The 18313-nt window shown below is 35.7% G+C and overlaps 1 protein-coding gene across 1 annotated transcript in view; it reads left to right on the top strand.

Moving 5' to 3' along the window:
- Window positions 1-18313, top strand: part of LOC130892812 (tyrosine-protein kinase Src42A) — a 74887-nt gene that overhangs the window by 10226 nt on the left and 46348 nt on the right. The window lies entirely within an intron of this gene.

An 18313-nucleotide genomic window follows, 5' to 3' on the forward strand; every position in this document is an offset into this window, starting at 1 on the left:
AAAACAATCATGACAGTGGATGGCGAGGGGCCAATATGCTCCGAAAAGGTCAAAGAAGGTTTGCTTGATCGGAAAAGTGATGGCGAATGTTTTTTGCTGCTTATAAGTGTAATAAAAGGTTTCCTCAATCGACTTAAGGCGACCAGACACTATCTGAGCATTCAAGATAGTTAATATCCCAACTCAAAGGTCACAATTAGTGACCGAATTGAATGGAAAGAAATTCAAAAGATTTAGCTCGACTGCACGTCTTTAAAAAATAAATATATAGATAGATACTTTTTTAATTTCAATCAACGGGCCTAAAAGACAATTTTAAATCATGATCGTGTCAGTGACATTTTTATTTATGTTGAAAAAAAAAAATACGAAAACGAGACGCAGACTCATGTTGGAGTAGTATACAGAAAACTGTACATTTGTTGACAATGACATTTTTATTGATTAATTCTCGACGTTTCGGATCTGTAACAATTCCACGTGTATAAATACCACATCCTCGTTATGTTTCGTTGTACTTATATAAAAAAAATAGCCAAGTCTCTTTTTGAGTGGAGTTTGATTGATGGGAAACTAAAGAATTGAGATCTGGTGCTTTGACCACGAGTTGCTTAATGTCACGAAGCTTGTTGTGTGCTTCTTATACATGCTAGAAGAAAGACCTGCAGACCACGCGGTTCAAACACTTAAACAACTTGTCTAATGACATTAAAATGCTGAAGCCAAAGTGCCTAATGGGATTTTCGAAAGAGATCAGCTTTTGGAAATGTCAATTGGTGCTTAACGGCCCTTGACCACCCATTATTCTACTACCTTAGGTAGACATTTTTTGATTATCAGCCAAAGTAAACCTGAAGACCTTTTTCATACGCAGTGCTTGATTTTTGTGAGTTTATGCGCTGTTTGGATGCTAAATGTGACGATTCACGTCTAAAGCACGTTGCTTCCTTGAGGAATTATAGGGTCTCAAAGCAGGATTCGAAATTTTATATAAAATTAATTTCTTCGCAAACCTTTAACTTAGAAATACCAAATTTGGCGATGGAAGCATTCTAGCGGGTTAATTAGGGGTGACCTAACCTTAATATTTTCCAAAAGTCTTTTATCTGTTCAGAATATTGAAAAAAAAATAATGATATTATAAATTTCTCGAATGAAAATTATTTTAAACTGATGATGTAACAGTAATATTGGAAAAGCACGTATCCTACCAAGGCAATTGACAAGGTTATGTTCGTTATCCCCAACTGAAAATTCGTTACTTTAACATATAGAAAAAAAAAAAGAAAATAGTTTTGTAGGTATGTACCTCGTTTAATAATAATTAGATGTAACAATTATTCATTAATCATATTTCGAAATGTTTTGAACCGTGTCAAGACCAATGGACAACATTTAGGAATATTGACTTGAAATTATATTACAAATATCTCGTACATAATTTGAATTGTTGACGATTTAGTTTTTAAAATCGCTATAATTGAAATTCTCAAATTTCTTTCTCTATGATAATAAAAAATTATCTTTATATATAGTATGTCTCGAAACTTAAATCGCGCCCAATTCGCTCAGATCGCTCCGAGCCTCCAGAGCGTGACTATATGAGTTTCTATAATCATTCCAGACTTAAACTTTTCCCTGTGTTGATAAAAAATTATTTTAACTTATAGTATGTTTTCAAATTAGTAGTGTAAGACAGCTAAATCGCGCCCAATTCGCTCCGAGCCTCCAGAGCCTGACGATATGAGTTTCTATAATCATTCCAGACTTAAACTTTTCCCTGTGTTGATAAAAAATTATTTTAACTCATAGTATGTTTTCAAATTAGTAGTGTAAGACAGCTAAATCGCGCCCAATTCGCTCCGAGCCTTCAGAGCCTGACGATATGAGTTTCTATAATCATTTCAGACTTAAACCTTTCCCTGTGTTGATAAAAAATTATTTTAACTTATAGTATGTTTTCAAATTAGTAGTGGCAGACAACTAAATCGCGCCCAATTCGCTGAGATCGCTCCGAGCCTCCAGAGCGTGACGATATGAGTTTCTATAATCATTTCAGACTTAAACCTTTCCCTGTGTTGATAAAAAATTATCTTAACTTATAGTATGTTTTCAAATTAGTAGTGTCAGACAGCTAAATCGCGCCCAAATCGCTCCGAGCCTCCAGAGCGTGACGATATGAGTTTCTATAATCATTTCAGACTTAAACCTTTCCCTGTGTTGATAAAAAATTATTTTAACGTATAGAATGTTTTCAAATTAGTAGTGTAAGACAGCTAAATCGCGCCCAAATCGCTCCGAGCCTCCAGAGCGTGACTATATGAGTTTCTATAATCATTCCAGACTTAAACTTTTCCCTGTGTTGATAAAAAATTATTTTAACTCATAGTATGTTTTCAAATTAGTAGTGTAAGACAGCTAAATCGCGCCCAATTCGCTCCGAGCCTTCAGAGCCTGACGATATGAGTTTCTATAATCATTTCAGACTTAAACCTTTCCCTGTGTTGATAAAAAATTATTTTAACTTATAGTATGTTTTCAAATTAGTAGTGGCAGACAACTAAATCGCGCCCAATTCGCTGAGATCGCTCCGAGCCTCCAGAGCGTGACGATATGAGTTTCTATAATCATTTCAGACTTAAACCTTTCCCTGTGTTGATAAAAAATTATCTTAACTTATAGTATGTTTTCAAATTAGTAGTGTCAGACAGCTAAATCGCGCCCAAATCGCTCCGAGCCTCCAGAGCGTGACGATATGAGTTTCTATAATCATTTCAGACTTAAACCTTTCCCTGTGTTGATAAAAAATTATTTTAACGTATAGAATGTTTTCAAATTAGTAGTGTAAGACAGCTAAATCGCGCCCAAATCGCTCCGAGCCTCCAGAGCGTGACTATATGAGTTTCTATAATCATTCCAGACTTAAACTTTTCCCTGTGTTGATAAAAAATTATTTTAACTTATAGTATGTTTTCAAATTAGTAGTGGCAGACAACTAAATCGCGCCCAATTCGCTGAGATCGCTCCGAGCCTCCAGAGCGTGACGATATGAGTTTCTATAATCATTTCAGACTTAAACCTTTCCCTGTGTTGATAAAAAATTATCTTAACACATAGAATGTTTTCAAATTAGTAGTGTAAGACAGCTAAATCGCGCCCAAATCGCTCCGAGCCTCCAGAGCGTGACGATATGAGTTTCTATAATCATTTCAGACTTAAACCTTTCCCTGTGTTGATAAAAAATTATCTTAACACATAGAATGTTTTCAAATTAGTAGTGTAAGACAGCTAAATCGCGCCCAAATCGCTCCGAGCCTCCAGAGCGTGACTATATGAGTTTCTATAATCATTTCAGACTTAAACCTTTCCCTGTGTTGATAAAAAATTATCTTAACACATAGAATGTTTTCAAATTAGTAGTGTAAGACAGCTAAATCACGCCCAATTCGCTTCGAGCCTCCAGAGCCTGACGATATGAGTTTCTATAATCATTTCAGACTTAAACCTTTCCCTGTGTTGATAAAAAATTATTTTAACTTATAGTATGTTTTCAAATTAGTAGTGGCAGACAACTAAATCGCGCCCAATTCGCTGAGATCGCTCCGAGCCTCCAGAGCGTGACGATATGAGTTTCTATAATCATTTCAGACTTAAACCTTTCCCTGTGTTGATAAAAAATTATCTTAACTTATAGTATGTTTTCAAATTAGTAGTGTCAGACAGCTAAATCGCGCCCAAATCGCTCCGAGCCTCCAGAGCGTGACGATATGAGTTTCTATAATCATTTCAGACTTAAACCTTTCCCTGTGTTGATAAAAAATTATTTTAACGTATAGAATGTTTTCAAATTAGTAGTGTAAGACAGCTAAATCGCGCCCAAATCGCTCCGAGCCTCCAGAGCGTGACGATATGAGTTTCTATAATCATTTCAGACTTAAACCTTTCCCTGTGTTGATAAAAAATTATCTTAACACATAGAATGTTTTCAAATTAGTAGTGTAAGACAGCTAAATCGCGCCCAAATCGCTCCGAGCCTCCAGAGCGTGACTATATGAGTTTCTATAATCATTTCAGACTTAAACCTTTCCCTGTGTTGATAAAAAATTATCTTAACACATAGAATGTTTTCAAATTAGTAGTGTAAGACAGCTAAATCACGCCCAATTCGCTTCGAGCCTCCAGAGCCTGACGATATGAGTTTCTATAATCATTTCAGACTTAAACCTTTCCCTGTGTTGATGAAAAATTATTTTAACTCATAGTATGTTTTCAAATTAGTAGTGTCAGACAGCTAAATCGCGCCCAAATCGCTCCGAGCCTCCAGAGCGTGACGATATGAGTTTCTATAATCATTTCAGACTTAAACCTTTCCCTGTGTTGATAAAAAATTATTTTAACTTATAGTAGGTTTTCAAATTAGAAGTGTCAGACAGCTAAATCGCGCCCAATTCGCTGAGATCGCTCCGAGCCTTCAGAGCGTGATGAACCCACACCACGTTCATAAGCCCTATATACTCAAACAAGGTTCTTAACGATCCCCAAGCCTCTGATCCTCACTTTTTTGTTTCTACATCCAATAAAATGCCAGCATTTAGAAACAGGAAACCTCAGCATTGAAGGTTATTCTTTAGAATGATTACTGAGTGAACTGAAGATGAGGAGCCGATGTTCTGACGTGGAAGGAATAGTTTTTAGAGAAATTAATCAAATTCGTGCATGTGGGACTGTAATTCATATTCTCATTTAATTGGCTTGTATTTCATTCGAAAGATTACGTCTTATGTACCAGCATCAATCTCGTTATTCACCAAATAACTGTACTAAATTTTGTTTTAAAATTACTGCAACAAACTTTCAATTGATTGATTAAAGTTATCGAACAGTTTGCATGTCAATATTGACGTTAACAAAATTAATTAACCAATTAATCATATATGTATATATATTCAAAATTAAATTCTTGTTTAAATACATGACATGAGATAATATTTTCTCAAATCTTATGGGTAAAACCCGATGTGTTCCAGCGGAGAAAGTAAACAAAATTATTTATTTACTGTTACAATTTCTTTGGTAAACAAATATATATCCGTGATGGATAGCGACTCGATTTTACTTGTTTTTGGTTTGTTGTCCCGAACCGTGTTGTTTACACAAGAAAATAATTTCTCTATTATTCGATTGAAAATGGATTTAATCTGCTCATAAAAGTGTAAAAACTTTATAACTTGAGGGGGCATACAAAAAAAAATTTCACCCAGGTAATAATCCCGATTTAATAATTGACTAAAACTTTAATACTGTAATAAAAATGATAATTTTGTAAAAGATAGAGAGAAAAATTGAATTTAAAGAAACCACAAACACCCTAGGATTTGGTGTTGAAGTTGGAAGTAATAGTCACGTGGCAGATTGTAGCAAAAGCAGCTTCACAAAAACTTAGAGCCATCTCCAGCTTCTAATCCTCAACAAGTCCCGGATTTGTCCATCTTTGGATTATTGGTCGCACATTTGGAGCTCGGTTCCCAAGCTTACTTGACTCAATACAGACTTATAGACGATCCGGAGTTGACTAGAAACTTGGACAGCTTAGTGCATAGAAGCTGTCCAATATAATCCCTTCTAGAGCAGTTTTTACAAGACCGAGTTCGCCTACAAATGCCCAAAACTTTAATTTCTCGGAATACATTTCTTTAGAGAAGCGCAAAAGTCTGGATTAAGCTACCAAGGCACGTCTTTCCGAACCTACAGAAGTTAAAACTCGATATCCACAGATATTTTCATATGACAGGCACCACTCGAACTCCATGAGTGTAATGTAGATCTGGAGATAACCAAGAAGGTCTTAGCTCCTCTCAAGCGTACGTGGCAGCATTTAGGGCCTCAAGAAAATAAAAATGTTAGCCAATAAGTTATTATTAATTAGTTATTTTTTTTCATTCTTACATAGGATAAACTGTTTTGATATGCATGTCAATTATAAGCTTTATAATTGTCATTTATGATGCATGTTTTTAAAGTCAATACGGTCCAAAATATAAACGCACTGTTACTATAAAAAACTTATCGTTTCGTCGTTTAAATGTTCGCGCGAAACGTTAGGGCGTGCGCACAATGTGAAAGCCAAAGTGACGCCCTATTTCATACAGTCCGGTACCTCGACGGCTACATTTAGAACATCACCAGAGAGAATCAGTCTATCAGTCTAATATGTTGACAAAAAATATCCATTTAATTAAATTTTTGTTAAAATGATTACTCGAACCAAATCTGTATCACCAAATTGTCGTTTTTCCGTTTAAAATTTGTAAGTAGCTCGTCAAGTCACCGAAGAAACCTGTCAAAACGACGCGATGGAAATGTTAAACGGATTGGAACACCCTCCTTATAGTCCCGATTTATCGCCGAGCGATTTGGACATAGAAGCCTTCGTGCGCGAATGGTTACGTGACAAGCCGTGACGAAACTGAAAAATATCATCTCTGTAACTTGATAATAAAATTTTTTTTATCAAAATTCTGGTTCATATTTAACCCACCCTCGTGTATTCACTGTTTTTGATTCAGTGTTTGTCCTTTTAAATTTTCCTTGTTTCTTGATTTTATCGTTCGACGAGATACAGACACTTTCAAAGAATTGTCGATACTAAGAAAAAGAAGAAAAGAGAGAAAAAGCTCCATTCGTCCTTGTCCATTGGTCAAGGACGAATGGTGGTAGCGTCGAGTTACCATAACTTGTTGGTCGTTCACTTCGCGACCTTCCAAGTACGTTTCTGCTGCCGCCGATGAAGAAGATCCACCAGTGCGGTACACGAACTTCAAAAATTTTATATCCAAATCAAATCGAAGTCTCTCCGACCAAAAAAAAACAACATCGAAATCTAATGAGCTAATGGCGTGCTAACAGAAGATCGTGAAACTTTTTTTAGTTTTATTAATTTAGAGGAGACACGCAGAAGAAAGTTCCAATAATATTGTGCGAGGAAAGTGTAAAAATGTCAATAGATGCATATAAAAATTTTTTAGCTCACATTTCTATTCCCAATGATGATATGAAATGAAATGTATGTTTCTTTTACACTCTGTATCTCAAAAAAGTAGAAAAGTATAGAGAAATTGGTGAAATATCTAAAAATAATCACCTAGATGTCTCTCCGGCCCCAATTTCGAATTATATGCCCTTAGGATGTCGATATGGCTATAGACATGCCCCAATTTCGAATTATATGCCCTTAGAACGTCGATAAGGCTATATACGTGCCTCTCTGACTCCAATTTCGAATTATATGCCCTTAGAACGCCGATAAGGCTATATACGTGCCTCTCCGACCCCAATTTCGAATTATATGCCCTTAGGATGTCGATATGGCTATATACATGCCCCAATTTCGAATTATATGCCCTTAGAACGTCGATATGGCTATATACGTGCCTCTCTGACTCCAATTTCGAATTATATGCCCTTAGAACGCCGATAAGGCTATATACGTGCCTCTCCGACCCCAATTTCGAATTATATACCCTTAGGATGTCGATATGGCTATATACATGCCCCAATTTCGAATTATATGCCCTTAGAACGTCGATATGGCTATATACGTGCCTCTCTGACCCCAATTTCGAATTATATGCCCTTAGGATGTCGATATGGCTATATACATGCCCCAATTTCGAATTATATGCCCTTAGGATGTCGATATGGCTATATACATGCCCCAATTTCGAATTATATGCCCTTAGGATGTCGATATGGCTATATACATGCCCCAATTTCGAATTATATGCCCTTAGGATGTCGATATGGCTATATACATGCCCCAATTTCGAATTATATGCCCTTAGGATGTCGATATGGCTATATACATGCCCCAATTTCGAATTATATGCCCTTAGGATGTCGATATGGCTATATACATGCCCCAATTTCGAATTATATGCCCTTAGAACGTCGATATGGCTATATACGTGCCTCTCTGACCCCAATTTCGAATTATATGCCCTTAGGATGTCGATATGGCTATATACATGCCCCAATTTCGAATTATATGCCCTTAGAACGTCGATATGGCTATATACGTGCCTCTCTGACCCCAATTTCGAATTATATGCCCTTAGGATGTCGATATGGCTATATACATGCCCCAATTTCGAATTATATGCCCTTAGGATGTCGATATGGCTATATACATGCCCCAATTTCGAATTATATGCCCTTAGGATGTCGATATGGCTATATACATGCCCCGATTTCGAATTATATGCCCTTAGGATGTCGATATGGCTATATACATGCCCCAATTTCGAATTATATGCCCTTAGAACGTCGATATGGCTATATACGTGCCTCTCTGACCCCAATTTCGAATTATATGCACTTGGGATGTCGATATGGCTATATACATGTTTCTTCGGCATTCGATCTTGCCCCAATTTCGAATTATATTCCCTTAGAAAGCCGTAATATCCACATTTTGAAATCCTCTAATTTATTAATTTATTTCTTACTCTCTAAAAAGGATACAAAAAGAAATTTTTGAATGCTGGCGAATCTAATCAGGATAATGAGATTTTTACATCGAATTATTGCATTATCGTAATTTTTTGACAAGTGCTGTTTACGATTGTTCAAAGTATGACAAAATCGGGGCCAAAAAGATAGTTACAAACATGCAGGTATACAGATTTGACTAAAAATATTTTAATTAGAAAACGAAACTGGATTTTATTTCGGGGTTTTTCCGAAGGCTTCGGTCCAACTTATGATGATAAACTTATAATTCCTGGAAGAAAATATATCGCCGTTTCGGAAAAAAAATGACGTAAATGTAAAAACTCCTATTATACAGGAGAGAATTTGCAGTTGTATAACATGCATGATTGAGAAAAATAGAATGGAATATCATATTTTCCAATTATTAAGATTTAATCAACCTAATTTCAATCACAAAGTCATAAAACTCATAAAAATGTCATCGGTTAGTTTCCTCAGCCCTGCAGAGGAGCAACACCTATATCAGGGCCAACTCCAACGATCCTTTCTCCTATAACAAATTTTCCTCATCTCAAAACTAAAAATTCTCCAACGAATTTTTCTTTTTTTTTCAATTGACGAAAGTAACAACAGCTTATATTTCGAAGCTAGTGTCCTCTGGCGGTCCTGAGTGGCACTACACTTACGTCCATGTTTCCTTCTGTTTGGGATATCGTCATTAACGTCAAATTCGTTAATTCTTTTCACACTATCGAAATAAAATATTTCACAAAATGATGTTTTATTTCAATTTTAACAATTTAACAAACGAAATAAATAAATAATATTTTCTGAGAATAAAGATTTCTTCTTCAGAGTAATGCTAAATACATTAAAGTAGGTCGGTATGTGAAGAATATGATTTCATTGATTCAAAGAACTCCAAGACGTTTTTTCCATTGAAAAAAAATTCCAAGAAAATAACATATTATTTAATAATAAATATGATATAAATAAGTTTTTAGCCTAACGTAGAAAGAAAGGTCATAAAAGTCATTATTTTTCAATATATTCTCCCTTTATTTCACACACACTTTTCAAAACGTCTGACTAAAGCATTTTTGCGCAAAAAATAGTCTCATAGGGTCAGTTCGGGGCTATACGAATGTTCAATCTCTGTGAAGCCTCATTCTTATACAGTAGCCTTGGAAAGCGAAGAAGTATGGATTTGAGCCTTATTATAAAGCAACCTGATTTTGCGTCATCTTTTTTCGATAATTTTTTAACGCCTCTCTACCTTACTGAGTCATGTACATTTGTATTTGATTCCTTCTACAAAATGTCGGACAATTCTAACAGCGTGAAATTCAATTTGAGATATTTCCCCAAACAAATTGATTGAGTAATCGTCTGAGATCTACTATAATAAAATGTATCGAAGCAGCGTGTTGAAACTTTGTGTGAAGCTGATTGAGACTTGTCATTGACGCGTGCATAAACTCTATTATTTGAGACCAAGAACTCGTGGATCGCACTGTATATTTAATTTATAATAAAAGTGTTTGCAGCTGATCCATCAATCCCACTCCATGTGGGGTCGCTTCAATTGCCAGAGATCTTCGTCTTCTATTTCATACGCACCCAGGTGTAGTGCTTTGGAGTTTAAACAATTCGAGAGAGTGTGGATTGAGGTTTCTTCGTCTTCTGTGCATCAAAATCTGCATTAATTGGTAATCTAGCGTCTTCAGGTGTTTATTGAGGCGATAGGGCTTCTGTTGGTATTCGTAGATGGTTTTTACTCGAGCTGATACATTCAGCAGATCTTCTCTGGTTGTAGTTTCTCAGAAGAGTCTTTACCTGTCTCAGCCCCTGTAGATTATCCCATTATTTGGTTTCGCTCCTATCTACCTTCTTTTTCAATGTTGGATTTTTCTTGCCTAAGCTCCGATGTAACTTGGATAGATCTTCAAGTGTCCAAGCATTGAACAGTAGCCCCGCTGGACGTGAAAACAGTTCAAATGTCTTTTTATTTTGTCTTCTACTGAATCCTTATTTAAAATGGGTTATACCTGGAGATGTATTAAGTATTATTTTGACAGATTGAAAAGTATTACTAACTATAGAGTGAGAAATTCTAGCAAAAACAAACAGGATGTTTCGACGTGCGTTCGCCATAATTTCAAAATTCGCGTCCACCATCACGATATTTACCGAAGCACTAAAATACCTGTATGAATCATTATTTTATAGTATAACATAAAAATTGATTTCAATATCATTCAGACCGTTTAACCTCGGTACATTATCAACAATTTCAAATATTTGCGACCTTGAGACGTAAACCTGTATATTTGATAATAAAATATTCAAATATGACAAAAACATGACTTTTTCATCCATTCGGAGCGTGAAATCCATTTTGAAATAAAAAATTGAACAATACAAATTGTAAATATTGAAAATTGGGTTCTTTTATGCCCAACTCTAGCCGCAAAACGAGAAAAAAAATACCAGCACCAAATAAAGAAGAAGTAGCAGAAATTATACCAAACCAAAAAAAATGGCAAATACCCCGGTGAAAACGAAATTTATTCCAATATGGAGCTGACTCTCGAACAAAAAAAAACCACGAAAGTATATGGGATACTGAAATAATGGTACAAACAACACTTAAAATTACACTGTCTGACGCTCGTTTCGATAACCAAGTTATCTTCGTCAGATACTGAAGGTAAACATTATATTGAACACACTATTTACTACACTACTGCACTACACCTACACACAAAATTACACTGTCTGACGCGCGTTTCGATAACCAAGTCATCGTCTTCAGACACTGAAGGTAAATTGTTTCTGAAGACGATAATTTGGTTATCGAAACGAGCATCAGACATTGTAATTGTGAGTGTTGGTGTAGTGGTCGTTCAAACAGTGCGTTCAGTATGAATATCAAAAAAGGAAAGGAAAAAAGGATGACTTGCGTTTTTGGTTAAAGTGAAGAAAGTAAAATTTCTAGATTGAAAAATTGAAGAATCTGGAGAAACCCTTCCAAAGGGGCGGATTTCGAACTAGTAAATCGGGTTATATATTCACTCTTAAGCAGATACGAACACTACTTGCAATTTTGATCGACTTCCCAAAGGCATACGACACGGTTACAATGTAAAGAAAGTCCTGAAAGTCTCAATAAAACTGGTAAAACTCACGAAAATGTCACTCAAAAACACTTTAATTAAAATATAGGGATAAAAAAGGGAGATCATCTATCTACTACGTTGTTCAACATAATACTGGAATGAACAGTCCGAAGAAACGGAATAAACATCATGGGAATACTACGAGGGTGATTCCAAAAGTACCTAGCATTGAAGTATTTTTGCAAAATGAATGAATGTTTATATTGAAAAATGAAAATGAACAAGATATACCTATACTAGAGCTCAACGATCTCGAAAAACTCATTAAAAAACATATTTGGCTAATTTCATAACGTATATCCACAGGGCTCCAGGAGACGACGTATAAACCAACCACCCCAGACATCTCGCCGTCTTGATATTCATGTTAAACGTCCTCTAAAACCCTCACGGTGAATATATTTGGAAAATTTCATAACGAAATTCTACGGGGCTACAGGAGACAATGTATTTAGAGACTTCGAAGCCCCCAGACCCCCCCTCCCAACAGTTTTTTAGTCAGTTATAAATTTCCGATTCATAATTTTTGTTCCCAAAGTTTCCTGAGGCACTCTCGAATCGATTGCATCTTGATCCGACTTATTGCTCATAAATTACTAGGTTCTGCCCTTTTCATGCTTTACGGGGATGTTCGGAAAAGTACCTGGACCTCGCCTGATCTAGAGGTCAACAGTAAAATATGACCAGCATCGCAGCAGTCGACCAAATGAGATGACGACTCCGGGAATGTTCAAGAAAATCAATCAAAAAGTGCGGCACATAGCATATTGACCGTTCCATCAGCAGGTGTCGGTTTTTTTGGTATAATTTTCATTGAATATCTTGAAAAAGGAAAAACTATCAACGGCTAATATTATGAGAACTTATTGCAACGTTTGAGCGAAGAAATCAAGCAAAAACGGCCACATTTGGCTGAGAAGAAAGTGTTGTTACATCAAGACAATGCACCAGCTCAAAAATCCGTTATTTAACCAAAATTGCTACCTCATACATCCGATTCGCCAGATTTAACCCCCTCGGATTATTTCCTGTTCCCAGACTTGAGGAAGTGGCTCGGTGATCAAAGATTTTTCAACAATGGAGTTAAAAGGAGATTACATTGTCTTTTCTTTGTTGGGCCAAGTACTTCTGGGACCATCTTGGGGTCTGCTTCGTTATACCACCACCATCTGAATAATAATAATAATAATAATAATAATAATAATAACGACGAAATACAGTGTTTTAGATTAAGGCGGAAAACGTAAAAATAAATTTATATTTTCAAAAAAATCTACATACATAATCCCAAAAAAGATCACGTAAAAAATCATAAAATTTATTTATGAAACATATATGTAAATAAAAGTATATAATATTTTTCACAAACCTAACCTAACCTCAACATAACCTTACCTAACCTAACCTAACCTCAACATAACCTTACCTAACCTCAACATAACCTAACCTAACCTCAACATAACCTTACCTAACCTAAACTAACTTAACCTAACCTCAACATAACCTTACCTAACCTAACCTAACCTCAACATAACCTAACCTAACCTAAACTAACTTAACCTAACCTCAACATAACCTTACCTAACCTAACCTAACCTCAACATAACCTTACCTAACCTCAACATAACCTTACCTAACCTAAACATAACCTTACCTAACCTAACCTAACCTCAACATAACCTAACCTAACCTAAACTAACTTAACCTAATCTAAACATAACCTTATCTAACCTAATCTAACCTCAACATAATCTAACCTAGCCATTTTTTTATGTAAAATAGTCGTCCACCCCATCCAGACACTTTTATTATTCATATTTCGCAATTTCCTTGGTGGTGGTATAACGAATAATTACCCCATCTTGTTATCAGAAACGTTTATATCCTCTGAAGATGATATCACTAATATTACGTGAAACGTTGTTGTCCCTGTATGTGTTACAACAGTGAAAATTCTTTGTAAGATAGTTGAAGGTCACTAGTTCAATTATTAATACAGTTAGTGTTCCACATTAAAATATTTATACCGTTTTATAGGAAAAAAGTGACCTTTCTTTAATTAAAATCTACTCCGTGAAGATTCAGACAAATGGCCGTGGGCGAAAACCGAATTTCTTCTCTCGACCACATCGACAGACACGTGCTGAATGCGAGGAATTTACTTTTGTTTTTTTTTTGTGTTAGTTCTTTCGCCCGTATTTCGTGTCTTTACCAGAGAATTATTACTTGGAACGTTCAGATAAATTAATAAAGAAGAATTTCATAATTAAATTGGTTTGGAAATTTTTAATGTTGACATGGAATCATGCATTTGTTAATAGATTGTATATAGAAATAAAAAACAATATTTAAAAATAATTACACCGATATTTTCAAAAGTTTTTATTTAGTTTCACCTGTCCAGTTGTCTGTAATCAAACCTTGCAAGTTAAATTTGATCCATTTCGAGTTTGGACTCGTTTAATTCGTCTTGATTTGATACTAAATGGTAACCAGGCTCCGAAGAAGGTGCTGGAAGCTGGCCATAGGAACTCCGTTATTTAACGAGGCAACCCCATCGAGTTTGGACTAGTTCAACTCTTCTTGATTTGATACTAGATGGTAACCAGGCTCTGAAGAAGATGCTGGATATGAACTTCTTAAATAAAAGACGTAATGCCATCGTCTTTGGACTCGTTCAACTCTTCTTGATTTGATACTAGATGCTAACCAGGCTCTGAAGAAGGTGTTGGAAGCTGGCCATAGGAACTCCGTTATTAAACGAAGCAACCCCATCGAGTTTGGACTAGCAACTCTTCTTGATTTGATACTAGATGCTAACCAGGCTCTGAAGAAGATGCTGGATATGAACTTCTTAAATAAAAGACGTAATGCCATCGTGTTTGGACTCGTTCAACTCTTCTTGATTTGATACTAGATGGTAACCAGGCTCTGAAGAAGGTGCTGGAAGCTGGCCATAGGTACTCCGTTGTTAAACGAGGCAACCCCATCGAGTTTGGACTAGTTCAACTCTTCTTGATTTGATACTAGATGCTAACCAGGCTCTGAAGAAGATGCTGGATATGAACTTCTTAAATAAAAGACGTAATGCCATCGTGTTTGGACTCGTTCAACTCTTCTTGATTTGATACTAGATGGTAACCAGGCTCTGAAGAAGGTGCTGGAAGCTGGCCATAGGTACTCCGTTGTTAAACGAGGCAACCCCATCGAGTTTGGACTAGTTCAACTCTTCTTGATTTGATACTAGATGCTAACCAGGCTCTGAAGAAGATGCTGGATATGAACTTCTTAAATAAAAGACGTAATGCCATCGAGTTTGGACTCGTTTAAATCGTATTAATCTGCTACTAGATGGTAACCATAAACAGAAAATGAAACAAATTGTTATGATTTCTTCAACAGTTTTTTTGAAAAACAAAATGGCGGCCAATAATGTTGAATAATCACTATTTTCTATTGAAATTTAGTGTACGGGGTTTCCAGGTCTCTGATTACGAAACCTTCGATAGTTTTTTGAAAAACAATATGGTAGTTTCAAAATGGCGGCTCGTAGTGTTGAAAAATCATAATGAATTCCGATATACGGGGGTTTTTCGAGATCGCTGATTAGGAATCTGTCAATAGTTCATTAAAAAACAAAAATTGGAGTCTTGCAAATAGCAGTACATTGATAATTGCACGAAGAAATGAATTACCGATCCAAGTAAAGACCCCTCGTCACTTTCCAACAGAGCGGGGCTCTTCATACCACTACAACTATCCCACGACGTAAATGTCCCTAAATAGAAACATTTCTTTTTGGACTTTTGGCGTTTAAAGCCACCGTAGAATACAAATACGTCATATAAAATCTGACAACACGTTCCATAGAAATATTTATTAAAAATAGAGGTAATTTTTTCGATTAATACGAATTTTTTTCTTTCTTTTCGTACAACGATGCAGTCTCGCATGTTACCTTTGCAACTGCCATTAAATTAGGAAATCTAAGAGGTCGTTGAACTGGTTAAGGTCTCTTTTATATATATACACACACACACACACCACATCTTTATACAATATCATCGATATATTTTTTCCTTTATACTAAACTTTCACATAATTCAGTACATTAGATATTAATTAATAAAAATTATTGAAAAATTGTCGTTAATTTATATATGTGCATTAATATTAATATCATATAGATACGTGATTATTTTATATCGATGAGGACCTTCAGGTAACCATGTAAGGTTAACGTAACCGAAGGTTTATTATATGTTAAATACGAAATAAAAATTTATACGAAAAAAACGAAAACATAACTGCTTACTACTCTCACTTCCTCAGAAATATCGATAATTAACCGTAATTGCAAATAATTCTTGGCCCCATTTATTTAATAAATTCCAAATTAATTTCTATAGTAAGATAGACAGTCGTGTGTTAAGATGAGTCTGTAATGCGTGTAGGTGACTAAAATATGCCCTGGCCTGATCTAGAGGTGGCGAAAACAATGGACTGCAAAAGAAGAACCAGCTACAAAGACAGCTCCATCCGTAGGCAATGTCTTGGCGTCGGTTTGAAAAAGGAAAAACTATCAACGTCGAATATTATGCGAACTTATTGAGCGAAAAAAACAAGCAAAAATACCGCATTTGGCTAAAAAGAAAGTGTTGTTTCATCAAGATAATGCACCAGGTTATTGCAATGGCCAAAATTAATGAATTAAAGTTTGAATTGCTACTACATGCATCCTATTCGCCAGATTTAGCCCTCTCGGATTATTTTCTGCTCCCAGACTAAAAGAAATGGCTCGTTGGTCAAGATTTAGATGTGACGACGATTCTTGTTATAAAAAGAGTATCGAACTTATTGAACATCATTGGGAAAACCTAAAAGGAGATTACGTTAAAAAATAAATATTTTTTTACCAAAAATTTTTGTATTTCTGGGACCTCGTATGTCAATGAGTCTTGGAAACTTCATCGATTTGTTCTCATTTTACAAATTATAAAGTAACTTTGTTTTTTTTTTCTTCGAACAACGACGTTTTTGTCGGCTAATTAAAAGTTAGTTCCGCGTTTTCGTATATGAAAATAAAACGAAACTAACAGCGTAAATCGTATATTTTTTGTTAATAAATTAAGTGTACATTTCAGAGAAATCTATTGACGTTATTTGCAACTCGGTTTCGACACTTTCTTTTATTTGTATCGCCGATAATTTTTTTGTGTGCAGTAGTCGAATTGCGAAATTATGACATTGAAATTTCGCAACAACAACAACAAAAAATATTGCCACAAAATCAACTATCAATATCCGTGCCAGCGAGCACGGTAATGTTGAAGCGCCAAAAAATAATTAACTTACTGAAAAACAACCATTTTCATCGCAAGTAGAACATTTCGAATCACACCTCGTACTATAACAAACATATTTCAATATATCAGAAAATATGCACGGAATTAACGCACGTTTTCGATATATAAACGAATTGGATTTTTTGATGATGAAATGGGTCAACATTTTGAGAGGTTAAAGTGAAAAGAAAACAATGTTAACACACTGACCTTGTCACGACGCGTCTAACTAAGGACACTAAAACTTCTCACACGTTTAAATTTGTTTACATTGTCTTTTTCTATATCTTCTTCCCGTTAACACTTTATTTAAACGTGAAGTATTGACTCCGTACATAAAACCAAGTACTGAAATTCCCAACCTCTTGGTGAAATTGAGGAATTTCTAGCATACGGGGATGGTCCCAAAAGTACTTGACCCATAGTAAGAAACGTCCTTTGACCACCGAGTCATTTCTTCAAGTCTAGTAACAGGAAATAATCCTAGGAGTTAAATCTGGCGAATAGGGTGCATGATGTAGCAATTCAAACTTTAATTCCTCAATTTTGGCCATTGTATTAACGCATTTGTGAGCTGGTGCATTGACTTGATTAAACAACACTTTCTTTTTAGCCAAACATAACCGTTTTTGCTTGGTTTTTTCGCTCAAAAGTTGCTTAATACTCCCCGTTGACAGTTTTTCGGGAATTATCCCACGCACAACCTAAAGAACTGACTTTGCCCACAGCTGGAACGGTCTTTGCCTTCTTTGGTGGTGATCTGATGGACCCACGTTTCATCCGTGGTTATGAAACGTCTTTATTTCTGAAAAACACGCGATGGAAACATCTTCACGACTCTGTTTTTGTTCCATTGTGAGCAAACGCGGCTCCCATCTTGAAAATTATAATACGGATTTTAAGTTATACATAGCGCGTTGTGAGGAATTTCTAGCATACGAGGACGGTCCTAAAAGTACCTGACCAATAGCAAGAAACGTCCTTTGATCATTTCTTTAAGTCTAGTAACAGGAGATAATCCTAGGAGTTAAATCTGGCGAATAGGGTGCATTATGTAGCAATTCAAACTTTAATTCCTCAATTTTGGCCATTGTATTAACGCATTTGTGAGCTGGTGCATTGACTTGATTAAACAACACTTTCTTTTTAGCCAAACATAACCGTTTTTGCTTGGTTTTTTCGCTCAAAAGTTGCTTAATACTCCATGTTGACAGTTTTTCGGGAATTATCCCACGCACAATCTAAAAATCTGACTTTGCCTACAGCTGGAACGGTCTTTGCCTTCTTTGGTGGTGATCT

The sequence above is a fragment of the Diorhabda carinulata genome, chromosome 4 (assembly GCF_026250575.1).
Source record: "Diorhabda carinulata isolate Delta chromosome 4, icDioCari1.1, whole genome shotgun sequence".
In the NCBI taxonomy this organism is placed as follows: Eukaryota; Metazoa; Arthropoda; class Insecta; order Coleoptera; family Chrysomelidae; genus Diorhabda; species Diorhabda carinulata.